We start from the raw sequence: 13,783 nt of genomic DNA, 5'->3' as shown, positions 1-13,783 counted from the left end.
TACTGATTTTGTAAACCCCACAGTACCATGAACAATGGAGAATATACTTTAAAAAGGCTTCATTAAACTATTGTTGTGTTAGAAAGAGTCCAATGTGCTATAATCCACATGTAATATTCACCAAAAGCAACCAAAAGTGGGCGACTCTGACAAGAGTCTACTAGCTGTGCGTAGCCACAGTCATGTGGAGGAAAGCAGACAGCAGGCATTTGTCTGGGTGCCCACGTCACCACCAGGGGTCCTACGTCTGGTTGGGAGAGCCCACAGAAATGGAGTTGGTGTGCAGGAGCTATGGTGGTTTATCTGCCGGCTAGTAAGTCAGTAGCCCTCCCAGTGCTCCCCCTCCTTGGAGTGGGGCAGCTGAGTCAATGATTATTTACAAGTCCTATGCTGTTAGAAATCCTTCAATATCTGAATTACTAAGGTGACTGTATGAGTGCACATTAGATGAATATCACTCTTGAGTATAACTCAGAAAAGCTAAGTTGAGTCACTCCTTTTAATTTAATTTTTAAAGTTGAGCTAAAATTTCTAAAAGAGATTTGCTATACTTTAAAATCATAGATACTAGAATTTAAGCAACCTCAGAGGTCATAGTCCAACACAGATTTATACAGATGAGCAAGATGAAGACAATAGAGGTTAACTGGTATGCAAAACCCACAGACAATTGTTGGCAGATATGAATCTAAAGTGGACCATCATTGTATCTTCTGATTAAGCTGGTGCAAAATCAGTGTGAGTAAAGGTTGCTTATTAAGTTGGCAAATGCTCCCAAGAATGGGAAAGGTGGAGTTATCTGACCAGATTATAAAAACTCTTAGCTATTCCCAGGGATAGGGATAAAACATTTGTCACAATAACTAAAACAGGGATGGAGAACTGACTGCAGTTCGACTTGAGATCCGGGAAACTTGTTGGACTATAAGCACAGCAAATGGAAAACCTATAGAGAAAAGATAACCATAATCTCACAGAGAGAGACTTTAAAAAGAAATCTAACTTAAGAATGATTGAATGTTCTAAAAAGTTCCCACAGAATTCAAGAATCATAAAATTGCGAATTACCACACTGACCAAGAAACAGGACGGAAAACTCTCAACTGAAATATTTCAAGAATCTATTGGGACTGCACAAAACACCTTAAAAAATCAAGGCCTGAAATATAGACTAAAGGCATACTTACTAAATTTGTATGGAATAAAAGAAAGAACAGCCAAGATGGAGGTAAAAAAAAAAAGCTGCAGAAACGAGTATGTGCTAAAGACGACAACGTACAGTTTGACAAGAGCAGATGCAGAATCCTCTTAAGTAGAAGAATGCATTTACATGCACACATACAGTTTACAAATGCACATGCACACAGAGAATGGCAAGACCCAATTTAATACCTGTTCAAAATAAGCCAAGTTAAAAAAAAAGAAACCTCTGTAATGTGTCTGCACAGGTGTGCAGACAGGCAGCCCAGGAGGAAGCCATCCCCTTTGGAGGCCAGGGTGTACCTGAAGTATTGAGTACATTTTATCTACGATGTCTTATAAAAGAGAAGTTGACAAATATGAATGTATCCAGAAAGGAGCAAAAAGCCTCGAAAGCGTGTCACATAAAGAAGGGAAGATGTAGTGGCTGAGAGCCAGGACACCAAGAGTCTCGGCTGATCTCCTGGTTCAACCCTCAGCATTGTATGGTCTCCATCTTTCTTTGCCTTGGTCAAAGGGGCATAATAAGAATACTACCAGACTGGGCTAGTGCAAGAATTAAAAGATTTAACTCATGCAAACAGATTGCTCAAAAAAATTTATGAGTGAGAAAGAGAGAGAGACATTACGGAACAGATTATGGGAAACAGAAAAGAAAAACCTAGAAAGAAGACTTAATAGCTGCCATATGGAAAAGGGATTCGATTTATTCCATAAATCTACAGAAAATAAATAAAAACCATGGTTTCAAGCTGAGAGGGGCATTCCAGGTCAATATAAGAAAAGACTGAATGCTGGACAAAAAAGCTGTGATTTCGTGTAACCTCTTTGGTCATGGGCACATTCTCTTATCTTACCCCAACACCCGCCTAATTGAAGACCAAATCCCCTTCCTCTTTTGGATTAATTATCTGATAGAAATTCCTAATATTATAATTCCAATACAAGTAAGCGGTCTGAAGCCAGGCATGTCACGAACACATTGATCCAGAGACTCAGGGACATTCCAAGAGACATCTCGAAAAGGCAGCAACATGGCTGCACTCATGGGTCCTCAGCTTCATGCAATTGAAATGTAAATGCATTTGATGTTAAAAAAGAAAAAAGACCAAAAGCAATGCTAGTAAATACACAAAGTAAGGGAACAGTAAAATTTTAAATGAAGGGAAAGTAGTTAGGTAAAAAAAAAAATTTCTAGAGCAGAGAAGACAGAAGGAAGGTGACACTCAGAGCCACTGCAGAGCAGCAGTGACAACCATACTTTAAAATGCAGGAGACACATCCGAAAATCTTGGACGCATACAATGGAGAACAGGTGGCAACAATGCCAAACCGCTTATGATACTTGAGTTAGTATAAGAATGTATAATCACCCTAAATTAGCAAATTCATCTGTACTTGGGAGATTTTAAAATCCGTACAATACCAAGGAAGTCTAATGGACAAAATTCATGTTTCCCATGGTAAGATTACATTATAAAATGATGGGGTAGAAGGACATTTTTTTAAAAGTCAAAGTTACCATTCACCAAACGAAAAGTATTGTTTAACAAAAGTCACTATGATGCCAGGCCAATTAGATAGCAGGGTACGCCAGCAGAAATCAAATCAAAATCCATCAGGGAATCTTCTAGGTCAGCACACACTTGTGAAACTGTCACAGGACATACATTAATTATTATGGGTAGAAATCACCAGATATAAGGCAATAATATGTACACAGAGCAGAAAGTATTCTTTCAATATGGCAAGCCAACACACGTTAGGTGTCAAGGCAAAGCACTGGATATCACTTATTTTGCTTTTCCAAGTTAAAAAAAAATACACAATTCACTTTAAAATGTACTTAATCACTTGACTGCTTTTCATTTTGCTAGGTCTTATTAATAATAGGATGCAATGCTTTTATACTCAGAGGCCTATAGGATATGATGAGCTGAAGAAATAATCGATAAGATATTCAAAGACCTGGATTCTGTGCCAGATATGCCACTGAGGAACTGAGTGACCTTGGGCTCATCACTTAACCCCTCTGGGCCTCTGTTTTCTCACTGGCAAATTATGATTGGACTTGCTCTGCCTGCTTCAAATCTAGCAAAATGCCACACAATTGCCTTCAGAAAAACACCAAGAATTTTAGCACCCTTCCATGTACCCTTGGAAAAGATTTTAAAGACTTATGGATGTATTTTCATAATCTACAGGAAAAGAACAAGGAATACAACTGCCTCTTTCTTAGTTTTTACCTAAAAGTGACTTCAAGACTTTCACACTTGAAATCGCAATTGAATGCAAGGTGTGATTTAAATCTGATCTATGAAAAAACTCTGGGGAAAATCATTTGACAATTTTTTTCAAAAATACTGTCTCAATGTACAAAACTCCTTCCAGCAGATGGCGGTATATGCATTTTTGAGGGGGTTAAAGGCTGCTTAATACACCTGGAGGTATTTACTCACCAGTTGTTATGTCTGCCTTTTCCTATATATACACATAAATAAAATAACTTCCTTAAAATTAAATAAGAGTTTTAAAATATTCTAGCCTAAGGAAAACATTGAGTCATTTGACTCTTGAAAGCAAAGAAAAATATTGAAGACATCTTTTAGATTGTTTTTCAATGTCATCTATTAAAACATAGGAGAGGCATAGAGAAACTCCCAGAATCTGACTATAAATTAATCACAAATTTGAACAACCAATAAATCATATACAGAATGAACTAAAAACATATCATACTGAATGAACCACGTGAATCTGTCAAGATGAGCTAAAACAATATTTGTTAAATTTTTTACATTTTTACAACTCTTAGTGACAAGGAAAGCAATTGTTTTCCTAAGTAAAAGCAACAACAACAACAAACAGAAACAACAGCTAACATTATATAGAGCTTTCCGGATTCCAGACACTGCACTAAATACTTTATATTCATTCAAGTAATCCTTGCAACAACTTTAGAGATATTATCAACTCTATTTTACATCTATGATGTTGAGGCCCAGAGAAGTCAAGTAACTTGCCCAATAGACACAGCAAAGGAAGAAAACCTAGCAGTCTGGCTCCAGAGTCAGTAGGGTTCACCACCTTGCTATACTTCCACAGACCCACAGACCACAGCACTGTCACTCTGCACAAAACAGCTGGTTTTAGAATAATCAATAGTGATCTGCTATCCCTGAATTTAAGAAATTGGTGTGTGAGTACATTGAGAAAGAGGACTTAGCAACTTCACTTCCTTTTCACAATCTTCCTTCATGTAAATTTTAAGGAAATGTGGAATTGAACTCTGAATTTACTATAAATAAGGATTTCTTGATGATCAATATGATGGTATTCTAAAAAATACTGGGAAAAACAAAGATGCTAGAGCAGATCACTGGAAAAACTGATTAAGAAAAGAAAAGATACGGCTGAAATTTATAACCAGTGCTTTGGGTATGTAAGCATAAATATTCAAGAAGTCAGATATTTGACATAATATAATGCAAATATATGTAAAACCAAATATCATTTTACCACGTGAGCCAATCTATTAGAATGTGTGTAGATTTTCTATGAGGTGTTCAGGGTTGAGCCCAGAGCTTTTATTAAATTACCTGAAAGAAGGGGTAAACAGAACATTAATTTAATTTTCAGATGACCTTAAATTAGAAGGGGTTGCCAATGATGTGAGGGGGGAAAAAAGGTAAAATCAAATCAAGTATTCTTTTCCTTGAAAGGAAAATTCCTTCCAGGTTTGTTCCCGGACAGGACAATTTCTCCCAGGACATTTCCCTGGCAGGACAATCTGACCTGCTTTGTCTGACTAGCTGATGAACAGCTTTGTCTGGCTTCAACAAAGCAACACTCATTTTTCTTTTAGATGGGTGGATTAGGTCTTGAGAGACAGTATGGCTGAGTGGTGAAGAGCATGGGCTCTGCAGCCAGACTACCTGGGTTTGATCTTAGCTATGTGACCTTGGGCCTGGTATTTGCCTCTGTGCTTCAGTCTTCTCATCTGTGAAATGGGCTAATTATAGGATTGTTGAGAGGAATAAATGACCTTATATATGTTACAGTGCTTAAGAGTGCTGGCTGTTGCAAGTGTAAAATCAAAACATTGTTAGCCATTATTCGTACAGAAGAAAATAAATGATACCCCAGTATGATATTTTAAAAGAGAGAGAGACTTGATTTATGGAAGGCAAACAAGTAATCACAATATAGCCTAGGTAATTTGGGCTGGTCATGAAAGCGTTCTGAAATGAACTGGGAAGAAACAGTACTCTCTCCACAACTCATCTCTTGCAGAGCTAAAAATTTCTGAACACCCACCTACTTGTATTCTCGCCCATACTCTATATTCCTTTTACTCAGAGTAGGTAGCTGACTCTCTTTTCTTTTCTCACCTCCAATCACACACTAATAACTACCTTTATTAATAGTCTTGTCAAATATTTACAGAACAGTTACTATGTGCCCAAATGTTCTTGGGGCAGGAAACTGAACAGTAACTGAGTTTGAGTCTGTTCCTACCATGATTATGTTCTAAAAGGTAAAATAGGTTATATGCATGGACAAAAACCAATAAAATAAAAAAAAAAAAGACATGCAGACCAGGTCATACCAGATAGGAATAGGTGCTCTGAAAGAAACAGAAGTTACAGGATTTTCCCCTCAAAAGATTAGCACAACTAAATTCAGGTGAGTCTATGTAAGGCTGATGCCTGTTCTTTTTTCACAACTACCATGCTAGCCTTTTTCTTTCTGTCCCAGCTGAAGTGCTAAGTCTCTAGCTCCTTCTGCTCCAAAGATGGACTCCAAAAATTTAACTCTTTATTGCCCGTATTCAATCTCTCACTTTCATGGAGTTCCTTTTCCTCCTTAATTAACATTTCAATTCTCCGTCATCATGAAAAAATAGCCCATTTATAGTGCTAGCAGCATGCAGAACTATTTAGCAGTGTGTTCGTCAATGATACTATTCTTTTTTTTTTTTTTTAAGATTTTATTTATTTATTTGACAGAGAGAGAGACAGCCAGTGAGAGAGGGAACACAAGCAGGGAGAGTGGGAGAGGAAGAAGCAGGCTCCTAGGAAGGAGCCTGATGTGGGGCTCGATCCCAGACAGCTGGGATCAAGCCCTGAGCCAAAGGCAGACGCTTAACAACTGAGCCACCCAGGTGCCCCAATGATACTATTCTGTTTCTTTAGTGATATTAGCTCCCTTTTCTCTGCCTAGCTCACACGTCAGTGTGCCTCAAAGTTTTGTTTTCAACCGTCGTCTCTCCTCTGTGCTCTCCCTGCAATATTTCATTCTCTGCTGTTTCTTCAATCAATATCTATAGGCTGATGATCTCCAAATGTTTATGTCTGTAACACTGATACATCTCTCTCATGCTCCAGAGCCATCTGTTCAACTCCAGTAGTAACAAAACGATCTATCGGGAATATATCTCTATATCTCAAAATATACTCGTCTTCTCCCCAAAGTCTGTTCTCTCAGTACTCTATGCAGTAGAAGACTAAACCACCCTCGGTTTCCTCCTCTTCTGCAAATACTGCAGCCAGTCAGTTACCCAGCCCTGTGGACATCTCTCAGGTCTGTCTCTTTCCATCCACTTCCAGCAGCTAGTATCCATCCTGAGTTGAACTGTCGCAATAACCTGTTAAAACTTTTGCAAATGTTTGCATTTGGGTAATTTGGGCCCATTTCAGTAGTTTCCGGAAGCGCAGATTATAAGGGTCAGATGGTTGTTTTCAATAAGCGTGAGTCTGTCCTTTTATGTTAATTATGACTTTACCTCCTTTAAGCATCAAAGGAGCTTTGGGTGGACCAAGAAGAGGCAATTCAGCTACAAGGACTTAAAAACTCTTCCGGCCTTTAGTGCAAGCATACCAAAAGCCCAGGTAGAACGGATTCCCTTTCATCAAGAATGAGAATAATGATTCCTTCAACAAGCTAAAAAGCTTTTCTGTGTTTTAAGACCCTGGGAAAAACAAAGACTGCTATAAATCTAAGAGGGATAAGGTCAGTCTGATATTTGTAGCCTAACAAAGGAAAAATGAGTGAATGTCAGGAAGGAAATTTGGGCTTCAGAAACAAAGGGGGAAAGGGTGCCTGGGTGGCTCAGTCTGTTAAGGGCTCCCTGCTCACCAGGGAGTCTGCTTCTCCTTCTGCCTCTCATCCTGCTTGTGCTCAAAGACTCTCTATTTCTCAAAAATAAATAAATAAAATCTTAAAAAAAGAGAAAGAAACAAAAGGGAAGGGGAAAGAGGAAGATGAGATGCTTCAGTAAAAATCAAAGGGACTCTGAGGCAGCAACACTGGGAGGTCGTCCTGTGCCCTGTTGTTATGTTAATTTAACCTGTGATGTTCAGATTGTAGAGCCAGGGGTCCAGGATATTCCAGGGAAGGTATGCATGTTTATATTAGGGATGGCCAAACTGACTTGTGTTTACTCCAGTCTGTCTCTGAGGTCCGTTATGGTCAATCCACATCGAGGAAATTAAGACAATTTGTTGAGGCTGGTTGATGCAGTATAAACCACAAGGGGTTTGCAGCCAGATGGACTATGAGTTGTTTCCTAATTCTGGATACTACGTGTCTGTTCACAATGCAGCATCTAACAGAATCCCTTCCCCTGAATCATTCTAATGCACCAAGATTCTCTTCATAAAGCACAGACTGATAAACTCACTCATCTTTTTTTTTTTTTTTTAAGATTGTATTTATTTATTTATTTGAGAGAGAGAGAGCACATGAAAGACCACAGCAAAGGGAGAGGGAGAAGCAGGCTCCCCGCTGAGCAGGGAGCCCAAAGTGGGGCCCAATCCCAGGACCCTGGGATCCTGACCTGAGCCAAAGGCCGATGCTTAATCGATTAAGCCACCCAGGTGCCAAAGTCACTCATCTTTAAAACGCTCTGACTCTTCATTAGCAAGGTGAAACTCAAATGCCTTAGAATGCCATGAACATTCTTCTAAAGGTAACTCCAGCTTCCCTATCCAGTCTCATTTTCTGTCATCTCCCCTAAATACCCTTCAATTTTACCTACAGACAAGCCTCCATTGGCTCCAAAGACACCATGAACTACCCGTTAGTATTTTTTACAGCCTGTTCTCCATCTTCCAAGAGCCGTCTTCTCCTTTCCTAACAGGGAAACGCCAATTCATTCTCTAAAGTCCAACTCAAACGGCATCTCCTCTATGAAGACTCCATCTGCCACTGGCATTATTTGCCAAACCACGTCCCTTTCTTTTCAATTCATGTTTACATAATAATTTGTAACTAAATCTTTTAAAGAAATTATCACATTTTACTATTATTTGTTGATATCACCTGCCTGCTAGAACTGGCTCCTTGTGAAAAGGAGATACATTTTATTAATTTTTGTTTTCCTAGAAGCAAACAGGATTTGGCCTATGAGAAGGTATGTCTGTTGGGTGAATCAATGTCTAGAGGACTGATATCAAATCTAATGTAAGAAATGGATTAAAGATAATAACCCTAAATAGACAAATGCTTCATGATTTGCCTAGGTCGCCTGAACATGTATACTCCCCAGATAAATCTGCCTTGCACTCATGTTCAGTGTTTTAGGAAACATCAGTTTAGAAATCAAAAGCAGTGTAGAGATTTAATCATCATTAATTAACCAGTAGCCACATGCATCTGCTAATGCTTGAATAAGTCTATTATTAATGCTTTGTTAGGACCAGAGTACTTACACAGAATACATATTTTCTTTTAAATATATATATATATATTTTTTTCTTTTAAAAATATTAGGTAGGGAAGCCTGCCATGTCCATACAACACAACAATGTTATTAGTTCACTGTACACAAGTAGCAAATTTCAGTATAAAAAAGAATTAATGAGTTCTCTTTCATTATTAATGATTACTTGGAAGTATGATTATTTCTCCTACTGGGAGGCACCTTTTAAATGAACCGTTTTCTTTTCACTTGATAAATCCTGAGATTAAAGCATGGACTCAATTCTCTGCAGAACACTGAAAAGTTTAATAGGCACGATAGACCCAGATCACTTCATAGATCTTAGTATATGACAATGATACCTGCCACAGACAGCAAAGTGTTGATGACAGGAACCATCTGGCACAGTGAAAACAACACACCCTCCTAAAAACAGAATCTGCTTCATCACCCTGTTATAGAGAATCTTAGAAAAGACTGCTAATTGATTTGATTCAATCAGGCAAGTAACTGAATTCTCATTTGAATGACTTGAATGGTATTTTAATGAGACACAGAAACAGGTAAAGGAAAGACATCAGAGTTTGATCTGGCAAGGGATACACAAAATGCCTGGGAACAAAAGCAGTAAAGCTTAGAGAGGCAGCAGGGCACTGGGCTCCTAAGGCAGAGGGATCTATCTGGGCTCAAGTTCTGGCCATGCCTCTTATTAGCTGGAAGACTCTGGGAAAGCACCAAACCTCTCTAAATCTCAATCTCCTCATTTGTAAACTAAGACTAACAGTGAACATATTTTGGGGTTGAGGAATGTTACGTAATTCCGGTAAAATATTTAGCACAGGACCAAGCACAGAGCAAAGGGTAAAAGTTACTTGGTATAAGCCTTCATGACAACATGAAATCATTCTTTCGAACCTACACTTGAACTAGATGATTTCAAATACCGGTCTGCCTTCATTCTAAACCTCTCCAAACCATTCTTCATGACACAGAAAGACACCTTCAATGGCTTTTCCTTAATTTGCTTAAAACTGAATAAGAGCTCCTCCCATGATCTTAAAGCTAACCTTCTTTAAGCTCCACCTGACTCCTTGTGTGTTAGACTCAAACTACAGTGGCTTTGTTTAGCAAATACAACACAGGTCATTGTTCAGTGGCTGGCTCTCCATTTCACTTTAGGTCTCAGTTTAATCATCACTTCTTGGTCCAAGGCTTTCTTTACCATCCTGGCTATGTAAAATCTCTATCATCCACTTGCTCTGGTATTCCTTTTCCAAGCAAACTGCTGGTTCCATGCATTGCTCTTAGCATTACCTACGGTGCTTTATTTGATTTCCCCACCAGCCTGTAATCTTGGGATGGACAGGAAATAAATCTTTTGTGTTCACCTCTATATACCTGGTACATAGCATTAAAATATTTGTTAAAACAATGAATCAATTAAAATTTTGCTGCATGTTTACTCTGTGTCAGGCACTGTTTTGTTTTGTTGGGACTTAAAAAAAAAGATTTTATTTATTTATTTGACAGAGAGAGAGAGAGGGTGCACAAGCAGGGGGAGTGACAAGCAGAGGGAGAAGGAGAAGCAGGCTCTCTGCTGAGCAGGGAGCCGGATGTGGAGCTTGATCCCAGGACCCTGGGATCATGACCTGAGCCAAAGGCAGTCGCTTAACCGACTGAGCCACCCAGGCACCCCTTGTTGGAACGTTTTTTGTGTGTTTCTTTAGACTTTAGTTTTTAGAGCTATTTCAGGTTTAAAGAAAAATTGAGTGGCAAGTACAGAGAGTTTCCATATACCCCTTTACCTCCTCACGTATTAGGAAAACACCTTGCATTAGGGTGGCACATGCCTTGCAATTGCTGAATCAGTATTGACATGTTATTATCCACTAAAGTCCATAGTTTGCAGTGTTGTTCACTCCTTGTGTTCTGTAGTTCAATGAGTTTTGACAAAAACATAACGTCTTTATACAGCACATATATCCATCATATAGAATAGTTTCACTCCATGCAAATGCCCTGTGCTCCACTTCTTCACCTCTCTCTTCTTTTCCCCGAATCCCTGATGTTTTTCTTGTCTAAAGTGTCAGACGCTGTTTTTGATGTTGTAAATATGAAACTTAATAATGTATGGCAATTGTATTCAAGGTGAAATATGGTAAATACTAGTTAGGTATTTTAGTGATTGAAAGAAACTCTAGTATCCAAAAGGATTAGAGTAGATGGAACACATATCTTTTATGTCTTTTCAATTGACATTCACTTAATAATTTGATAAAAGTTTAACCAATTCCAATAAAAAAATAAAATGGCATGATTTTATAGAACCAGCTTGCACTTCTTTCAAATCAAACAAACATTTAGAGGAGTTGTTTTCATTTCATCACCTTTACAAACTCTGTGCTCCTGGTCTTAACCTGCCAAAAACTTCTTTGTATTCTCCCAATGTCTTAAACATGGTAAATACCCATCCATTCTTGGTTCAATAACTGGTTTTTTAAAACAGAACTGAACAAAGAAGAGAAACCCTCACTGAGGAGTTGTATAATTGCTATCTATGTTGATTTTTTTAAATTTTGCATTGATTTCCTTCATGCAACCTATATAGAGTGAAACTCAAACAGGGGTTTGAATGTTCAGCTCTCCTCTCTGCCTGGAATTCCCTATCATCCATCTCCAAAGACCTAACTTCTACCTACCATTCAAGGCCAAGTTCATGTATACATCTTTCTCATACCCACACTGCAAAGATATCTCTAATACTCTTCCCCTATAGCACCCAATCTATACTTCCCTTTCAGTCAATTAGTGTTTTCTAGGTTTCATGATACACATTCATAAACCTAATTTCTCCTATAAAGTGCATCCTCAAGGGGAAAAACATCTCTGCGACAAAAGAAGCCTTCTGGCTTGAATAATAGGGTGCCAAGAAAATGAAGCACAAATAGGCAAGACTGAATTTGTTTGCTATAATCTCTGAAGGTACCTGAAAGAGAACTACACTGAAACAGAAATGTAATTTTAAGTAAACTCTCATCAAGCTTGTGGTATGTAAGTTATAATTCAATAAAATTTGATGTATAAGAGTAATGTTTTATAGTATTTCAATATTGATTTTACTATTAAATCATATATTCATTGCATATTTACCTCATGTGTTATTAGCAAAAATACACAAGCCATTCCTTCTAACTACTTACCTCTATCCATACCTGAACTCTCCAAAAAAATAATTTTATATTATAATTTTTAAAAGTTACAAGAAAAATAAATGAAACAAGGGAAAGCATAAAATCAGGGTTTCTTTTATAATATTTATTTTTATTTTTAACTTCATTCTGAAATACTTTTAGACTCACAAAAAAGGAACAAAAATAATATAAAATATTCTTACATACCCTTTACCAAGCTTCTCCAAATTTAACATTTTTCATAACAGATCAATGAAACCAGGAGCTGGTTCTTTGAATAAGTTAATAAAATTGAAAACCTCCAGCCAGACTTATCAAAAAAGAGAGAGAGAGAGAGAGAGAGAAAGGGCTCAAATAAATAAAATCGCAAATGAGAGAGGAGAAATAACAACCAAAACAACAGAAATACAATTATAAGAGGATATTTTTAAAGAGCTATATGTCAATAAACTAGACAACCTGGAAGAAATAGATAAATTCCTAGGAACATATAAACTACCAAAACCAAAACAGGAAGAAATAGAAAGCTTGAACAGACTGATAACCAGCAAAGAAATTGAACCAGTAATCATAAAAACTAACTAAAGTCCAGAGCCAGATGGCTTCACAGGTGAATTGTATCAAGCATTTAAGGAAGAGTTAATACCTATTCTCCTCAAATTATTCCAAAAAATAGAAAATGGAGGAAAACTTCCCAAATCAGTTTATGAGGCCAGCTTTACACTGGTACCAAAACCAGATAAAGACTCTACTGAAAGAGAGAATTACAGGCCAATATCTCTGATGGACATGGATGCAAAAATTCTCAATAAAATACTAGCAAACTGAATCAAAAAATACATTAAAAAATCATTCACTATGATCAAGTGGGATTCATTCCTGGGTTGCCCATGTGGTTTAATCAATCAATGTGATACATCATCTCAATAAGAGAAAGGATATTTCAGTAGATATAGAAAAAGCATTTGACAAAGTACAGCATCAATTCATGATTAAAAAAAAAACACAAAACCTCAACAAAATAGATTTAGAGGAAATAATAAAGGCTATATATGAAAAACCCATAGCTAATATTATCCTCGAGGGGAAAAAATGGAGTTTTCCTCTATGGTCAGGAACAAGACAGGAATGTCCGCTCTCACTGCTGTTATTTAATACAGTACTAGAAGTCCTAGCCACAGCAATTAGACAACGAAAAGAAAAAAAGTCATCCAAATCGGCAAGGAAGAACTAAAACTTTCACTATTTGCAGATGACATCATACTATACATAGAAAACCCAAAAGACTCCACCAAAAAACTGCTAGAACTGACACACAAATACAGCAAAGTTGCAGGATACAAAATCAACATACAGAAATCTGTTGCATTTCTATACACCAATAATGAAGCAGCAGAAAGAGAAATTAAAGAAACAATCCCATTTGTAAGTGCACCAAAAACAATAAGATACCTAGGAATAAACCTAAAAAAAGTAGTTAAATACCTGTGCTCTGCAAACTATAAAATATCAATGAAAAAACTGAAGATGACACAAAGAAATGGAAAGACATTCCATGTTCAGGGATCAGAACATCAAATATTGTTAAAATGTCTATGCTACCCAAAGCTATCTACACATTTAATGCAATCCCTATCAAAAATACCAACAGTGTTTTTTCACAGAGCTAGAACAAACAATCCTAAAATTT

General features: G+C 37.4%; 1 protein-coding gene across 1 annotated transcript in view; it reads right to left on the bottom strand.

Annotated features, from left to right (window-relative positions):
* ADAMTS3 (ADAM metallopeptidase with thrombospondin type 1 motif 3) overlaps window positions 1–13,783 on the bottom strand; it is a 260,177-nt gene that overhangs the window by 50,569 nt on the left and 195,825 nt on the right. The gene's annotated exons all lie outside the window — the stretch shown is intronic.

Source organism: Ailuropoda melanoleuca, chromosome 11 (genome assembly GCF_002007445.2).
Source record: "Ailuropoda melanoleuca isolate Jingjing chromosome 11, ASM200744v2, whole genome shotgun sequence".
Classification (NCBI taxonomy): Eukaryota; Metazoa; Chordata; class Mammalia; order Carnivora; family Ursidae; genus Ailuropoda; species Ailuropoda melanoleuca.
Note: the sequence above shows the minus strand (reverse complement) of the source record. Positions and strands in the feature narration are given on the sequence as shown.